This window comes from Canis aureus, chromosome 23 (assembly GCF_053574225.1).
Source record: "Canis aureus isolate CA01 chromosome 23, VMU_Caureus_v.1.0, whole genome shotgun sequence".
NCBI lineage: Eukaryota > Metazoa > Chordata > Mammalia > Carnivora > Canidae > Canis > Canis aureus.
In genome coordinates, this window is record NC_135633.1 from 9,101,905 (window position 1) to 9,120,388 (window position 18,484).

An 18,484-nucleotide genomic window follows, 5' to 3' on the forward strand; every position below is an offset into this window, starting at 1 on the left:
GAACTAAATCACATGGGACTGTGTGACTAGCCGAAAGCATTAGGACTTTTTCCTGAGTTTATCAGCGGTCAAATGCAGGGAAGTGGTGTGATTAGATTAGCACTTTAGAGAAACTTAAAATCTGGATGCCAAGTAGGATTCCATGTCTGACCTACAAGGCATCACCCAACACAAGAGAGGAAGGAGTCTCACTCACTGTGAGCCATCATGGACACCCGAAAGTCAACTTGTGAGTACCTGGACTTAACAGTATGTTGAATGACATGGAATTTATTAAAAGAAAAGGGAATAGGATAGGGTAGGATCCTCTAATCAAGCTCTAAACCCTCAGCCAGGTTGAGGAACAACAAGGATAGGTTAATTAAATCAGGAGCTGGTTGCTTAAAAAAGATAAACAAAATTGACGATCTTTAGGCAGACTCATCAAGAAAAAAGAGAGAGTAGGCAAATAAATAAAATCAGAAGTAAAGGAGGAGAAATAACAACCAACACCACGAAAATATAAAGGATTCTAAGAGGATATTATGAAAAATGATATGTCAACAATGGAACCACCATTGGTTATAGAAGAAATATATACCTTTCAAAACGGAATCAGGAAGAAACAGAAAATCTGAGCAGACCAATCTGAACACTAATAGAATTGAATCAGTAACCAAAAAAACTCCCAACAGAGGTCCAGGGTTAGATGGCTTCACAACTGAATTCTACCAAACATTTAAAGAGGACTTAATACCTAGTCTTCTCAAACTATGTAGTATCAAAGACACTACAAAAATCAGCAAACAAACAAACAAACAAACAAACAAATAAAACTACAGGCCAATATTTTTGATGAACATAGATGCAAAAATCCTCAACAAAATATTAGCAAACCAAATCCAACAATACATTTAAAAGTATCATTCACCACGATCAAGCGGCATTTATTCCAGGGATGCAAGAGTAGTTCAAAATTTCCAAGTCAATCCACATGATGTATCACATTAACAAGAGAAAGGAAAAACCACATCCATTTATGATAAAATCCTCAACAAAGTAGCTATAGAGGAAAAATACCCCAACATAATTAAGCTCATATATGAAAAACCAAGAGCCAACATCATACTCAATGGTAAATAATTGAGAGCCTTCCCCTAAGATCAGGAAAAAGACAAGGATGTTCACTCTCACTATTTTCATTCAACATAATACTAGAAGTCCTTGCTACAGCAGTCAGACAAGAAAAAGATATAAAACCACCCAAATTGGTAAGAGAGAAGTAAAACTTTCACTATTTGCAGATGAAAAGCTACTATATATAGAAAATCCTAGAAATCCCACCAAAGAAACCTACTAGAACTGGTAGATAAATTCAGTAAAGTCACAGGATACAAAATAATATGCAAAAATCTGTTGCACCTTTATACATTAACAGTGAAGTAGCAGAAAGAGAAATTAAGAAAACAATCCCATTTTTGGGTGCCTAGGTGGCTTAGTCAGTTGAGCGTCCTGCTCTTGATTTTGGCTCAGGTCATGATCTCAGGGTGGTGGGACTGAGACCTATGTTGGGCTTCATGCTCAGTGGGGAGTCTGCTTGAGGATTCTCTCCCTCTGCCCCTCACCCACTTGCTCTCTCTCTCTCTCTCTCTCAAATAAATTTAAAAAAATTTAAAAGAATCCCATTTACAATTGTACCAAAAAGAATAAAATACTTAGGAATAAACTTAATCAAGAATATGAAAGCCCTGTACTCTAAAAACTGTAAAACACTGATGAAAGAAATTGAAGATGACACAAGCAAATGGAAAGATAGTCCATGCTCATGGATTGGAGGAAACAATATTGTTAAAATGTCTATACTACCCAATGAAATCTACAGATTTAATGCAATCTCTAAAAAGTACCAACAACATTTTTCACAGAACTAGAACAAATTGTCCTAAAATGTGTATGGAACCACAAAAAAGACCCTGAATAGCCAAAGCAATCTTGAGAAAGATTGCATCACAATCCCAGATTTCAAGACATACTCTAGAGCTGTAGTAATGAAAACAGTGTGGTACTGGCACAAAAATAGACACATAGATCAATAGAACAGACTAGAGAATCCAGAAATAAACCCATGCATATATGGTCAATTAATCTATAACAAAGGAGGCAAGAATATACAATGGGAAAAAGCCTCTTCAATGAATGGTGCTAGGAAAACTGGACAGTTGCATGCACAAGAATGGAAGTGAACCTTTTTCTTATACCATACATGGAAATAAACTCAAAATGGATTAAGACCTAAATGTGAGATCTGAAGCCACAAAATCGCTAGAAGAAAGCATAGGCAGTAATTTCTTTGACATCAGCTGTAGAAAAATTTTTCTAGATGTGTCTCCTCAGGCAAAGGAAATAAAAACAAAATCAAACTATTAGGACTACATCAAAATAAGTGCAAAAACTTGCACAGTGAAGAAAACTATCAACAAAATTAAAAAAGACAACCTACTGAATGGGACAAGATATTCACTAATCATATATCTGCCCAGGGGCTAATATAAAAAATATATAAAAACTTATACAACTCAATACCAAAACAATGAATAATCTAATTAAAAATGGGCAGGAGGAAAAAAAGTGGTATGCAACCATAGAAAATTTACTATTATAAGGGGCTCCTGGCTTGTTTAGTTGGTAGAGCATGTGGCTTTCAATCTTGGGGTCGTGAGCTCAAGCCCCACATTGGGCATAGAGCCTACTTTAAAAAAAATGGACAGAGGACCTAAATAGACATTTTTTTCCAAAGAAGACCTACACATGGCCAACAGACACATGAAAAGATGCTCAACAACACTAATCAGGGAAATGGTAATCAAAACCACAATCACCTTACACCTGTCGGAAGGGCTAAAGTCAAAAACACAAGAAATAACAAGTGTTGGCAAGGATATAGAGAAAAGGGAGCCCCCATGCCCTGTTGGTGGGAATGCAAACTGGTACAACCGCTGTGGAAAGCAGGATGGAGCTCCCTCAAAAATTAAGAATAGAACTACCATCTGCTCCAGTAACTCCACTCCTGGATATTTACCCAAAGAAAACAAAAGCATTAATTTGAAAAGATCGACACATCCCTATGTTTATTGGAGCATTGTTTACAATAGCCAAGATATGGAAGCCGCCCAAGTGTCCATCCAAAGATGGATGGATAAAGATGTGATGTGTATGTGTTTTACGGGATATTACTCAGCCATAAAAATGAAGGAGATCTTGCCATTTGCAACAACATGGATGCACCTAGAAGGTATAATGCTAAGTGAAATAAGAAAAATAAAAGGAGGGGGTGTTGAATGACCTGCAGTTTGCTAAGAGAAAAGGGAACAGGATAGGGTAGGACCCTGTGACCCAGCTCAAACCCCTCAGCCAGACGCCCCTGGCTCAAAGCCACAAGTACTGAACTACATCACAGGCAGGAAATCACCAGTGAAGGAAGAGGAGGAAGGCTGGGAACCGCACGGCGCCCAATTCCTGGCACTTAGTAGGTGCTCTATCCAGGCAGCACTTACACGGAACACACTGTGCGCCATGCATTGTGCTTTACATATACTAACTCATTCTATCCCCCCAAGTCGCTATGAGAGAGGTGCTATTGTTACCCACATTTTACGGGTGGTGACAGTGAGGCCCACAGAGGATAAGTAGTTTGTCCAAAGCTGTACAATCCACCACTTACTACATAACCAAGTAAGTGGAGAAACCATTTTAAATGAAAGAAAGTGAAAGAAGGAAGAAAGGAACAAGAAAGGTCGTTGGGGGCTGAGGAATAGGAAAGCGAGATGAAGAGCCAAGAAGATGGCAGTGCGTGGAGGCTCTGGCGTGTCTGGAGCTGTGGGGACATGGACCGCGGAGCCCACCGGCGATGTCTTGTGCAACTCAACGGCCTTTCCTCGAATGGCCCCGTGCAGCTTCTGACACCACGGAGCAGCTCACTACATCTTGGCCGCTGGCTGCACCTGTCTTTGCAGCAGGTGCATCGGCTGGAGCTACTCGCCTCTCTAGCTGCTGTGCGTGCTGGTCACCTGTCCATCTCTCCATTCGCCCACCTGTCCACCGGCTCGTCCTTCATTTTACCAGTCCCCCGAGAGGAGGCACCATAGATAAAACCCCAAGGTTTCCTAATTGTCTCCCATGGGCCTCAAGTGTAGAGGGAATCCCTGATGAGGATTCTGCTCGGCTACAAGAGTTCTGCCTCCCCAGGAGCCCATGTAATACCCCAGGGAGGGAGTCCGGGAGCCGGCAAGTGTCCCCTCTGATCCAGGGAGCAGATGAGTTGACAGGAAAGAGCCTGAGTTCTGGGCAGCTGGGTGAGGTGGCTCAGTGCCCCTCTCCTCTTCTCAGCCTCAAAACAGGGCTAAATCAAGGCCTGAAAGAGGAGGGAGGGAAAGAGGGGGATCACACCCTGGCCTGAAATGATGTGAGCACCCACAGAACTGCGGACATACTTCAGATCTCTGGATTTGAGAAGACAAGGTTACTTTTTGAGGCGACTGATGGAAATAGTGGTTCACATGGGAGGCGCAAGCCTTATTTACAGGTGATAAAAACGTTCCCCTCCTTCTCTGCTGCTCAGATGCCCTCCTGCCTCTGTCCTCTCTCCTCCTGGGTGGTGTCCTCTGGATGCGGGAGGACAGGGAGAGGGGGGACGATCAGGGGGGCCCTGATCTGGGGCTGGGGGACTGGGCAGGCTCTGGCTACGACGGGCTCCAAGGGCTCTGAGAGGGACAAGGGCCGTGGATGGGAGTGTTGAGATCAGCCGACAGGCACCTCCGCGGGTTTTACATCTCTTCCGCCGTGTTTGGGAGATACAAACCAAGGACCTGAGTAATGTTGAAGTTTCTTTTGGCTTCTGAAATGTTCTTTCCATCATGACACTGCTCCAGGCCTGAAGGCCGTGGGTCACTGTTTTACAAACTGCGTTCTTTTAACTAAATCTCACGGCAAAGAAATCTAAAAAACACACCTTGACACGTGCCCAGTAGAGCTCTCCTGTTCCTGAGACTAGACCTGCCTCATTCTATCATGTATGCATCAATTCGCTCAACAAGCTCTCCTCAGGCACCCAGCAAGTTCCTCCCCCGGCCCCCTGCCCCTCCCCTGCTCTAGTCCCGGGCCCCATAACTCACCAACTGGGCTGCCTCCTCATTTTTACTCTCCTTCCCCACGTCCGGGTACCCTCAAGGCACACCCACAGGTGTCCTGACTGGGTCCTCAGGCCTGAAGGCAGCGCCCACCCTCCATCTGTGCCTCTGGTCAGATGCTGCATCATAGTAACTTGTTCACACGTCTGTCTTCCCTGCCTGACTTGGAACATCTCAAGGTCAAGGGCCATGTTGTACTCAGCCTTACATCCCTAGAGCCCAGCACAGGATCTGGCACCGAGCAGCCATCAGTGAGGAGCTGTAGAATTTCAGAATATCTGTTTGGTCCCATTCCATCGGCTAGTCAATCAGAACAGGGACATCCTTAGGTACATACACGGCACACACAGTCCCTCTGCCCAAGAGCTAACAGCTTCTGGGGACACTGACTGGCTTCTAGTCTGTGGGTGGGGGTGTCGAGGTAGCCTTGGAGGTACACTGAGGAAGGGCTTCTGCAGGAGGTGACATTTGAATCCAGTGGAACTCACTAGAATCAGCAATTTTCAATACTAGTTGCATGTAAAAAAACCAAACCCTGAAGACCAACATAAAAATACCAGTGACATTCCCAGAAATTCTAATTCAGTTGGTCTAGAGTGAGGCCTGAACATCATCTTTTTTGTTTTGTTATAGTTAATTAATTAAAATTTTAAGTCCCTCTAACTATTCTAATGTGGAGGCCAGGGTGGAGCCTCATTAAGCGCCATGAAGGGGGAGTGGAGGTAGCTGCGTGCAGTGAGCAAGAAGAACCTTCTAGGGCAGCATCTGTGAGGGTCCTGAGCTGAAAAAAGAGCTCGGCATAGTCCAGGAAGGCAAAGAAGCATGGTGAGGTGGCGGTGAAGACCAAGAGGGAGGCAACATCTCAGACCAGGGCCCGCATCAGGATGCCAGAAATTCTGCAAGCTGCCTGGGAGGCTGCAGGGGAAAAGCACACTTTCTGGGCTGTAGCCTCCCAGGTGCAAGGCCGTCACCCCAGATCGCTCTTGATGATAGCCATGATAGCCATACTCAGTGGTGGCTATTTTCTGCTGCATACAGGCTGCTGGCGAAGGCATTGTGAAGGACACCTGGCCAGGTGGGGGCTGTGCCAAGGCCATCAGCGGTGACCAGGGCAGGTGGGGGCTGTGCCGAGGCCACGAGCAGCAACCAGCAGTTTCTGCAAAGGTTTAAGGTGGCCTTTCTACAACGTCCCGGGTACTGCTGGAAGGGACCCTGGCTTCTATTGTATGTGTTGGGCCCCAACCCAGACCCCCTGAATCAGAAACCCTGCTGGTGGGGCCGGTGAAAAACACACACAAAATACTGGAAGCCGGCTGATACAGTAGGGAAAGCATGTGCTTTTAGAATCAGAGAGAACGAGGTTTAAATTCTAGCCCCGAGACTTTGCCATTTGAAGTTACACGGTTATGTAACGTCTCAAAGAAGACCCAGTTTTCTTTGAGTTGCAAAAGGAAAGGAGATTGACAGTCTTCACTTGTAGGCACGTGGGGGATTTGAGAATAACAACGCGGAGGGTCCAATTCCTTAGATGGAAGATTGTCATAGTGGTGATGGTGATGGTGACGATGACGGAGGTGATGCTGTTTCATTCTTTGAAATTATGTTGTGATTCATAACCGTGGAGTGAAGTAATCTTCAATTATGCTTGTAATTGATTATAAATATCATATTCACATTTCACACTTAGGCTGATTAAAAAAAGCTCTTTATATGAAAAGTGATAAGAACACTCTGCCAAATGTTTCATTATTAAATCGATTCTTTCATGCTTTTCTGCTCTTCCCAGAGAAGATGATAAGTATTTTTGATGGTGAGAAGTCTGAGATATATTTATCCCCAAATCTATATCTTAATGAATCAGAAATCAAGAGATAATAACAGTTTAAAGGCGATGGAGTGTCTGTAATCTCCTAAGGCTTTTACATATATTGATTTTTATATAAGCAACAACCTTTCCAGGTAAATTTTAATACCTCCATTTTATAAAAGGGTCAGTTCCTTAGAATGAATAAGCCACAACACAAGCCTCTCCCTGGGCTAGGCTTCTGGAACGGAGCGACCGTGAGGACAACGAGAGTCTAGAGAGCTCTGAGCAGGGGTCTTAGGCAGCCGGCCCCTAGATCTTGCCCCATCTGCTTCATGCATCCACCCCCTTCTCATCCCCATCCAGCCTTAGAAACAGCATCTGCTCCAGAGGCCCAAAGGGCTGCTGGGTCATCATGAGCTGGGGAAGAAAGGGGACCCCTGCTGGTCATTTGCAGCCCAGGGAGCTCTGGGAGCTGCTGTCCCTGGAGTGGAAAACAAGCGTGCCTCTTGTTTTCCTGGGTTTGAGCGGTCATTGCTGTTCTTCTTAGTGCTGGTCTCCACAATGGCTTTCTCTGTGCTCAGTTCTTTAGCTCAGCCTCTCCGGCCTGGGGCTGCCTCTCCCCGGGAGACCCCACAGGAAATAGAGGTGATAAGCTCCTCAACTGGCTTTCGACTTTCCCAGTGCATTCACGAGGATCTAAATTCCAGGTCTGCTACTCACCAGCTGGGTGGCTTGTGCAAATTACTTACTTTCTCTGAGTCCTAGGTTTTTCTTCTGTGAGGGGAGAGACCATCGATCCCTCATGCAACTATTCTGAGGTTTGAACGTGAGAATGGATATAAATATGTCTTGCATATTACAAGCACATCGTTGGTGCTCAATAAATGTTCATCCATACCCCTTCCTTCTTTGGGCAGGTGGAGGTCAACATTCTCCTCCACGGCAAGAGCTTCCCTTGAAGCCCTTAGGATGCAGCTACTGGTTCAAACACAAGCAAGCTGAAGCTCAAGAATTGGGTGATGTCTGGATCTCGGTTTCTGCTGAGATTCAGAGTTCTAAAATTCACCCCATTTTCAGAGCTTGCCAACAGCTCTAAGGATGGCAGACCCAGTCTCCTCCGGGAGACTCACTTCTCTGGTCAACACTGTCACCATCCCATTGACTTGGGGGAGGGGGTGCTTCTCTAAATGGTTCTCAATTAAGCTTGGACTCGTGACCATCAATGTCTTGCCAATCAGTCATAACCGACACGCAACATGACTGCTACAGGTTCAGACGTAGCAACAGGGAGACGAGGCAGTGCTAAGAAATCGGCAAATCTGGCTTGTCTCCAGCTTGGAGTCCTCAACAGCTGCCTCCAGGCCCAGCTGTGAGACCCGCATCCATGTGACAAGGAGTCAACCTTCTTTTCTCACTCAAGAGAGCCTTTGACCCAAACAGATGAGGCTGAAGAGAGAGGCCAGAGAAAGGATGTGAGGGCCAGTAGAAGGCCCATCTTTTAAGTCTGGTCTCCTCCAGTCACTGAGGTTGGGTTTCACCTTTCCCTTCAAAGGGCGGTCTGGTCTCATTTCTGTAGAGTCATGGCTTCACCCGATGGGAGGGAAGGAAGGAAGAAGGTTTCATTTCATCAACTGGCCAGATGGGTTGGCAGTGGCTTTCTTTCTTTCTGGTGCTCCGTGCTGTGGATACTGAAGCTGCGTGGGCTCCGCAGAAAGGAGTGCTGTCATTAATTAGTCCTGTCTGCCATGGGTACAGGAGCGGGGAGTGGCAGCCACATGCCACACACTTGTCATCCCAAGGAGTGCTGTCATTAATTAGTTATATCTGCCACGGGTATGGGAGCGGGGAGTGGCAGCCACATGCCACACACTTGTGTATTGTAAGATGAGTCCACACCCCTAACCTCAAAGGTGTGTGGATGTGATTATACATGAGGCCATCTGTTCTGCCGAGAACTCTGATGGAATCCGAGTTAGAAGAGGAGGTTGGGAGCAAAGGGCTGGGGAGGCTAGAATTGTTCTGAACGATAGAAGGAGAAAATATTGGAGTTTCCACACTCATCCAGAAGGAAGGAGATGAGCATAAGGATTGAGGATGGGGAGAGAAGAGAATCAGAATCTGTCACTAGACTGGTGTAGGGCTGGGGGGCTACATGGCCAAGCAGACAGTGAAAGATCCAAGCCAGTCAAGGTGGGAGGCTAGGGACCACAGGAGTAGTTGGGGGGACAGGCTTGGAGCCAGACTGCCTGAGTTCAACCTCTCAGCCCTGCTACGTCCCAGCTGTGTAACCTTGAACAAGTTTCTTATCCCCTCTAAGCCTCCGTTTCATTCGTAAATGAGACATAACAATAGTGTCTAATTCGTAGGGTCATGGGGACAATCAAATCAGATAATGTAAATATAGTGCGCAGCACAATGCCTACTATATAATAAGCACCCCGTAAACACCAGCTTTGGTTCTTTTTATTTATCACACACACGGTACTAATATTCAGTCGGAAATTAATCCATTTCTGAAATACATACCCCCTCTTTGTCTCACCCGCAAATCTTTAGTATGCTCTACACATAAACACGTGGTTTTACGCAAAGGGGATGGGGTTTTCCAACCCGGGAAATGTGATGCAGAATCAACACGGGCACCTGCGAAAAGGACCATCCAGCTAAGGAGGCAACAGTGTGGGACATGAGCAGACTGTGCCAATGGCTTTCTTACCAGGACCCCAGCCAGGAATTGATGGAAATTGTGAAGAGCTTTGGATTTCCATGGGGGCATGGAATGTGGGCTCAAGCTAATGGTGCGTGGGCCTGTGAATCAGGAGGGCTCTGGCCGGCTTCAGGTCACATATCCACAAAAATCAGGTAGCAGTGCAGCAAGAGGTGGGCACACCAGGCCAGGGAAGATACAAAATGCATAGGGCACTTGCCACTGGGCCTGGGGTCTGAGTGTCTCAGGCACGGCTGTGCCGCTGCAGGAACCTCCTGTGAACCAATGGCACAGCTTCAGCACCAGAAAGTGGCTGCATGGGAAGGAGGCTCAAAGGCAGGCCTGTGTGGAGCCACTAGGGTGCCAAGGGTGCAGGGTCACACAACGTCCTTCAGCTACTTGGCTCCTTGGTGGTTAGCAGGAAGGACACACAGGGGATGAGGCCCACTTGAAATCTGAAAGGTTGAAAGGCAGGTGGAAGGAAAATCGGCATTCTTTCCCCAAGAACACAGGAATCTGCTCTTAAATGCAATGGATCTTGCCCGTCAGTCTCTATCATGATCCCACTGCCTGGCTCTGGGGCCATCCTTGAAGTGTGGGCAGGACGTGAGGCCTCCTTGGGAAGGCTGCCTCTTTACTCGGAAGCCCAGAGGCGCTCTGACAACAGCAAGTACCCTTTCTGGTGTGGGATCCGCCGCCAGTCATAATATTGTTTTTAGAAGCTTTGGACAAGAACCTTCTGGTTTTTGATGGTAGGCAACTAGAAATCTAACATTTACGTAATCATTTTTCTCTATTATCTTTGCAATAAACATGTTTCTAAAAACATGCGGCAGAGGTTCCTTCTTTTCAAAAGTTTGAAGGACAATCCTTTCTAAAATACTGTACACCGTAATCTAGGCCCGGGGTAGCAGATACGTATGGGGCTGCCAGGTCCCTCTGTCCCGTTCCCATACCCGGGGCAGCCATTGCTAATCAAGCACAACACTCTTCCACCGCATTCCAGGCAGCCCCTGGCAAGCGCTTGGGGTTTGGCATATAGTGTGCTTTGCTTCCTGATTATCCCTTATCTGAAAAACAGGAGAACTGGGTTCTAATCTGACCGTGGCCATTAATTAACTGAGTGTTTTAGTTTCCTTACCCATGATTATTATTTTTTTTAACTATTTTTATTTTTTATTTATTCATGAGAGACACACAGAGAGAGAGAGGCAGAGACACAGGCCGAGGGACAAGCAGGCTCCATGCCCGGAGCCTGACGTGGGACTCGATCCTGGGACCCCAGGACCGCGCCCTGGGCCAAAGGCAGGCGCCAAACCGCTGAGCCACCCAGGGATCCCCTAAAAAAAGCTGATACTGTTTAAAATCTCCATTTCCCCTCAGTTGTTAGAAATTTGCACAGAAATAGCGATTATTATTACTACTATTGTCATCAGAAGGCAGTTCTTCGTTCTCAACTGGGGCCACGCCACCTTCACGCTCATGTTCATGATCAATTTAGAATTGTAGAGTAGATACATATTCAATATTGTAGTTTGTTTATTACAGAGAGAGAGAGAGAGAGAGAGAGAGAGGTGAAGTGGGGAGGGAGAGAGAGAATCCCAGGCAGGCTCCACACCCAGCGTGGAGCCTGACACCAGCCTTGATTTCACAACCCTGAGATCATGAGCTGAAACCAAGAGTCGGACGCTTAACCGACTGTACCACCCAGGTGCCCCTCAGTACTGCGGTTTTATGTTTAGAAAGCAAACAGAGTTACCTAGTCCTTGTGTAATATGCCCATTCCGAATCTCCCAGGCCGCTGGGCCATAGGGCCAGAGGGCTGAGAAACCTTGAGTCAAGACGTCGGAAGCTGGAGGCGGCTGGGAATCTCAGCTTCTGTTAGGATCTGCTGTCCCTTCCCATTCTTTCCTTTCTCTCCACCCCAGGGTCCTGCAGACCTCCAATTACTCCTGACATAGCCTAGTATTACTGTCCCCCACTGCCCACTGGGTTGCTTTCTTCACGACCCCACCTCTTGTGGCTGCCTGGATGTCAAGTTCAAGAGCCTGTGAATCACAATGTCCAGGCCAGGAAGTGGTGAGTGATAGTGGTGACTCACCCCACGCCACACCAGAAAAGGGACCAGACAGCCCAGGTGATGAGGTTGCAGACAGAGGCCCCACCTGCCGGGGTGGTCCACCCTGCTGGGGCAGCCCCTGGGACGCAGTGACCTGGCAAGGTCAGCACAAAGCGAGCCTGTTTCCTCCTGTCCAGCAGGGGTGTGTGTCTGGCCTTTGCTGTGCTGCCTAACCTGATATTTTCTGGGGCACTGGACCTGTGTTTATTTTGAACAGCTTCGCCTGCCAAACTCATGCAGGGGAAGGGAACACAAACAGAGGACGCCTGCGGTATTCCCTCCAGAACATTTTCTTTCCAAACAAGAGTTGTTTGCCTTCAAAGACTCAATCTCTTGATGGCAGACAGAGAAATCATCAATAGACTAATCAAAATGGCAAGCGTTCCTTTTTTTTGGTGTGGTGCTCACTAAATGCAGGTATTATACTAAGCACTTGATACAAAAGAACTCGTTGAAACATCACAGCAACCCCGTGCAGAAGAACTCTATCTTACTGTTGGGGAAACAGAGGCCCGTGGAGGTTGAGTCACTTGCCGGGGCTACAGGGCTGGTAAGGGGTATGTTCTCTCCATTTGAACTCAGGGAGTCGGGTTCAGGCCTCTCGTCTTCAAGGTCTCAAGGAAACTGAGCCCTAGATGAGGGATACATCCTTCGTCCTCCCCTCTCTCTTGCCTTAAAGGCCGCATTAACCTGTCAGCTTGTTCTATTGACTCTACTCCTAAAATAGATCTCAAATGTGTCTCCCTCTAGTCCAGGCCACCATCATCTCTGGCCTGAATTCCCCCAATTCCCTCTTAAGAGATCTCTCTGCTTCTGCTCTGACCACTCTCCTGCCAGTTCACGTTCCATGCCCATGCCAAAGTCACCTTTCATTATCAGAGGTCGAAACATGTTTCCACCCCCGACCCCGCTAACTCCCATGTGAAACCATCTCCAAAAGCTTCCCGCTGCACCACACCCCTTCCCATGGCCCACAGGACCTCATCTACTCACATCTTGTGCTCCTTTGCTCCCTTGCCCACCACCCACTGCACCTGAACTGGCCTCCAATGTTTGCCACGCTTCTTCCCAGCACTTGACCTTCACATGCCTTCTTCCATCTCCTGGGTCTTGCTGGCTTCTTTTCATCCCGAAGATCTCTGGTTTAAAGGTCCACCCCTTACAGTCTATCTTCCTTACCTCCTTATACAATTAGATTCTCCTCTGTCTCCTTCATAATGTCACAACTTGAAAATGCACAAACACACACACACATTTACATATATATGTTTTTGTTATCTATCTTACCCACTGGACTGTAAGGCTCACAAGATCATAGATAAGTCTACTAAAGTCACTGATAGGGGCGCCTGAGCGGCTCAGTCCATTGAGTGTCTGCCTTCAGTTCAGGTCATGATCCTGAGGTCCTAAGATCAAGCCCCACATCAGGCTCCCTGTTCAGCAGAGAGTCTGCTTCCCCCTCTGCCCCTCCCATGCTTGTGCTCTTTCTAGCTTGTGTGCTCATTCTCTCTCTCTCTCTCTCTCTAGTAAATAAATAAAATCTTTAAAGAAATAAATAAGGGGCACTGGGTGGCTCAGACAGTTAGGTGTCTGCCTTTCAGCTCAGGTCATGATCCCAGGGTCCTGGGATCGAGCCCCATGTTGGGCTCCGTGCTCAGCAGGGAGTCGCTTCTCCCTCTCCCTCTGCTCCTCCCCCTGCTTGTGCTCTCTCTCTGCCTCACTATCTCTCTCTCAAATAAACAAAATACCCTTAATCTGGGGTACTTTAAAAGAAAGAAATAAAAATACAGTTACTGATACATTTCCAGGGCCTAATCCCATGACAGTAGGGCATACTTGAGCTGCTAAGCATGCATTTGCAGAATGTCTTTGCTGATTTCCATCTCCCCAAGGCCCGTGGAGAGATGTACCTGGTTTTCTGATTCCACAACCCTCCTCTGGCGCCAACAGAGTGCACTTGATTGCAAATGTCAGCTCGAGTCTAATCAGTGGTATTCTGGTACCCGAGAAAAAAAATAATCCCTGATTTGTAGCACTTGCTGATTTCCATGGTGTGATCACTCCCACTGTAGCTAATTTCAAGCAACCAACGTGATGTCAGTGAAAGCAGAGCTGGAAAGAATGTGTGCAGGATTAGCTCTCGGGAGCCAACGAGCCTGGTTCTGCACAGCGCTGGGCTCCTCGGGTTTCGGGCCCATCTGACTCTCAGTAAGGGATTCAAGGACTTTGACCTCCGCACTCAAAGGGCTCAGTGTGAAGCCCCCCCTTGCCAGCTCCACCGTTGGCCACGTGGCACGGATCTGGTGCCACAGCTGGTGGTTCAACGTTTGGACGTCGGTGTCTGTAATCCAGCTCCCCTGCCTCCCAGCTACTTGGCCTCAAACGGGTCACACAGCCTCTCCTAAGATGCACTTTCCTCCTATGTCAAGTGGAGATAGTAATGGTACCTACGTGGTTGCCATGACGATGGAGTGAGTTTCTATGTGTCAAGGGCTTACTACAGAGTAGGGATTAAAAGCCTAAAATCCAGAGCCAGACAGCCTAGGTTCAAATCCTGGTTCTGCCTCTCATTAGCTGTGCGACCTTGGGCAGGTTAAACTTTGTGTCTCAGGTTGTAAAATGGAATAATAATAGTACCTGCCTCATAGACTCGTGAAGATTGAGTTCGTAAATGTATAATGTCTAGTAGAGTAAAAGCTACCGTTGTTGGGGACTACATGTCATAGTCCATATGCGAGTCCTCAGCACAGTACCTGGCACACAGGAAGTGCTTGATAAAGAGGAGGAGCTTTCATGATTAATAACGCCTGATGTCGGGCCGTGTCCCCAACCCAAGTCCTCAGCTGCGCCCCAGATCTAATACGGGTCACTCAGAGCTTCTGTCTTCATCCAATGATGTGTCCACAAAAGCTGCTCTCATCTGTCACCCCCGGCTTCTCTTCCTGGGGCGGTCTCATTGCTTGGAAACTGCTGTTTGTCCAGACCTCGCGGGACACCCAGCTCCCTGTCTCACTTCCCGCCTGCATAGGGCCCTGGAGCCCCAGGGCAGCAGATGAGCCTCGCTTGGGTGGTGAGCGACACGAGCACAGTCCTTCACCCAAGGTCCTCCCCATCTGGTCCAACCTGTCTGCTGTCACTAACTCATGTCTTCCTGGCCTTCTCAGGATGTAGGGTGGGAGTGCTTTCAAAGAGCTTAAGGAAGTAGGCAGCACAGGATGTGGAAAATGGGCAACATTTCAGACATAGGCACATTTCTCTAATATACAGAATCGACTAGAAGATCAGCCGCGGGTGGGGCATAATCCAAAGAACACAGACATTGAAAGTTGACCTGAGTTCAAATCTTTGGCACCATTCCTACCCTCTCTGAACCACAGACTTTTTCTGTACTTTTTTGGGGTATATTAGATGTGTAAAACATCTAATAGGGCTGCTGCTCAGTTGTATTCAGAAGTACAGACAAATCAAAATCACACTTACGTACCTGCCATAGGTTATATGCTCAAAAAGGAGTAGCCATGATGGGAGCCTTCCTAGGCTACCCTAGACTCTCCTGCTTTCTCCGACTCTAAATAGTGGAAGGCCAGGTTGAGCTCGTGGCCTTACTCTATTCCACTCACACTAGTTAGAATTTCCCGTGGATTTTTATCGTCAGGTTTATATCCCCAGCCCTGACCCTTGCCCTCAACTCTGAATCTGTAGAGCCAATGGCACCACTTGAAAGTCTAGAGGGCATCTCAAACATATCACAATCAAGACACAACTCAGGTGTCCCCCTCCTCGCCATGGGCCTTCCCTCCAGGCCTTCTCCATCTTGAGTAAATAACTGATGCCTCCATTCACCTAGTGGTTTAGGCTGAAATGGGCTTTTGACCTAGGGGTGAGAGCCTTTGATTCTTTTGTCAGACACCCCCACACCCAAATTATTAGCAAACATTGTCAGCTCTACCTTTATTTTATTTTTTTTAGTAGTCCCGCAGCACAATTTTAATAGTTTTACTGGTAACTGAACAATTTATTCAATATGGCAGGGATATGACAAGCGTGGTTGTAAAGTAGCTGGTCTTATAGGTCAGGAGCTATGATCCTGGACCCACTGCTCAATCCACTTCAGTATCTGATTGATGTTATCTTCTAGATCTTTTGGTTTATTGCTGGGCAACTGATGTACTATTTCTTCTTTGTAAGATGCTAATGCTTCCTCATAAAGAATTTGAAAAATTTCACACTGAATATTGTCTTTTGGTTTCTTCTCATTATAACCCCTTGTTTCGAGTCTTTTGTACAATACACTGTTATCTGCTTGCAGCACAAAAACTATATGGAACCAGCGTTCCGGGAAGAAATCACAACCATGGTAATCAACAATAACTCCACCTTCACTCATTTGGTTTTCTAATTCATCAACTACTCTGTCTTCATCTAAAATGGGGCAATCATACTCTTCATCGTAGCCATCATATAATTGCCTTTCTTGAGCTAAATCACCCACATTAATGTATTTCAGTCCTGATCTCGATGCATGTTCTTTGCCCTAGTGTGGTTTTTCCAACCCCCGGGGTACCGGTGAGCAGGATGTTCAGAAGCAACATGGTCCTCGGCACACTGGCTCCCAGCTCTACCCTTAAAATATATCCTGAATCTGACCACTTCTTAGCCTCCCCACCATCCCCAACTTAGTCCAGGGACCATCACCTCTCTTGAGAGTGGTTCTTCTCGAAGGGATCACCTGAGGATGTAGATTCTGAGTCAGTGGGTCTGGGTGAAGCCTGAGGGTCCGCATTTCTAGCACATTCCCAGGTGATGTGGGAGCCACAGTGAGAAGCACTGATGCCTCTGACAAGCCACCCCGCTTCCACTCTTGCCCGCTTCCTCCTGGGCAGCCAGCAGCATAATATTAAAATGTGAAGCAGATAATATCGATCCCCCTTACCCAACCCCTCTCCCAACTAATTTCTTCCCTTCCAACTTGGAGGGAAATCCCAACCCGCAAGTCTCAGCACAGTCTGGCTCCAGGCTCCCCTCTCCAACCTCCTGTCTGCTACCTCTCCCTTGCTCACAGCACTTTAGCCTCCTTTCTATTCCTCAAGCACAGCAAGCTGCCTCCAGTCTCAGGGGCCTTGCATTTTCTGGTCCTTCCGCTAGACTAATGCTGAGCTGGAGAGCCCGGTATGGTGCAAAGATCTATGAAAACAGGTGAAATGGACTTATTCCTGAGATGGGGATGGGCCTCTGCCCCCAGAGAGCTGATCCTACAGCTCCTGCAGCCTTTCTCCCCAGAAATGCGAAATGTGTCGCCTCCTCACAATCCCTCTGTGCTCTGCATTTTGTCATTTGGTTGCTATTTAGAGAGAAACTTAGCTGGAAGCCGTGATGTGAGATAACCACAGCGCAGCAAGGCCGCTGACTCGCTGAGCCCCTACTCAGAACATTCTCAAGGCAAACCCTCTGTGCCCCCCATCAGACTCCTGGCTCCTTGGAAACCAAGAGAGCAGCTGGACAATCTTCCTTCTCCAACCAGTGGCCCAGAGGAGTGCGAAGCTGGGTGATCTTTGCAGTCACCCCTAAGGTTCTGTCCCGTAGGGTTATCCAGGCAAGAAGCAAGAAGGTACAGTGGCTCTGCCCAGGGGGCCTGGGCTAGCCTGCTTGGGGTCGAGTCCCAGCTCTGCAGCTAGGACTGCGTTACCACAGGCCAGTTACAAGAGATCTCCAAGCCTGTGCTCCTTGTCTGTAAAGTGGGCGTAACAGGGGTTCCCTCCTCACCTGCTCATAACCGTGTTCAATTGTCTTGTGAGCTTGGCACCCAGTGAGAGCCCAGTAAGTGCCAGCTATTATCCTCAGGCTTCATTATCCCCCATGTCTTCCAATAATGCAGCAACCGGGGCGGCGGAGTCAATGGGAAGAGCATGAGTTTTTGATGCCAGGCACGTCTGGCTGTGAAGCCCAGCCCTGCTGGTCTGCACGTCCCTGGGTGGGTGGCCGACCTCAGTCTGGTCATCTGCAGAATGAGGAGACCACGGCAACGTCCTGAGTGCACATGGGGGCATTAATCGCAAACATCTGGCACTTAGTGGGGGCCTCATAAATGTTCCTGCTCCCCCCTTGCCCCCCTTTACCTCCCTCTGCAGCTCGCCTCTGCATTCACAGTACTTCCCCCTTTTACTGTCACACTGAAGAAGTGAATACATGAGGTCAGCGCCAGCAGGTGCTCGAAGAATCCAGGCTGGTGCATTTCCCAGGTCGCACCGCCATCCGTCACGAAACACTATCAAGAGCCAGGAAGTGGCTCAAAGAGACACAGCGGGACTCCTCGTGGCCCTTCCGTTCTTGTGCCCAGTGTCACAGGTCAGTAGGCCGAGGGCCCGAGAGGCTGGGTGAGGGGGAGCCCGAAGCAGAGCACGGAAACAGGATGATGGCCGAGAAGCTCCCCGTGGGGCGAGCTAGGGTTCCATGCCGGGCAGCCTCCCGCCCTCTCTCGAGCTTTGCAAGTAAAAACCAACGCTTTGTAGTCTCAAAAAAAGGTGGCAACGGCATAAATACTCATCAGCAGGAAGCCAGTTAAAGAAATTATAGTCCATGCAAAGTATGAAATGCTTTGCCTCCATTAGAAGGGAAGAAGTGAATTTATAGGGGCTGCCGTGGAAAGCTGCCAAGCGAAAAGGCAAGGCGGAGAATGCTCGGTACGG

At 47.7% G+C, this 18,484-nt stretch overlaps 1 protein-coding gene and 1 pseudogene across 1 annotated transcript in view; both read right to left on the reverse strand.

The window, feature by feature from the left end:
* Positions 1–18,484, reverse strand: part of NAV2 (neuron navigator 2) — a 726,136-nt gene that overhangs the window by 440,829 nt on the left and 266,823 nt on the right. The window lies entirely within an intron of this gene.
* LOC144295247 (adenylate kinase isoenzyme 6 pseudogene) lies at positions 15,793–16,405 on the reverse strand (annotated as a pseudogene).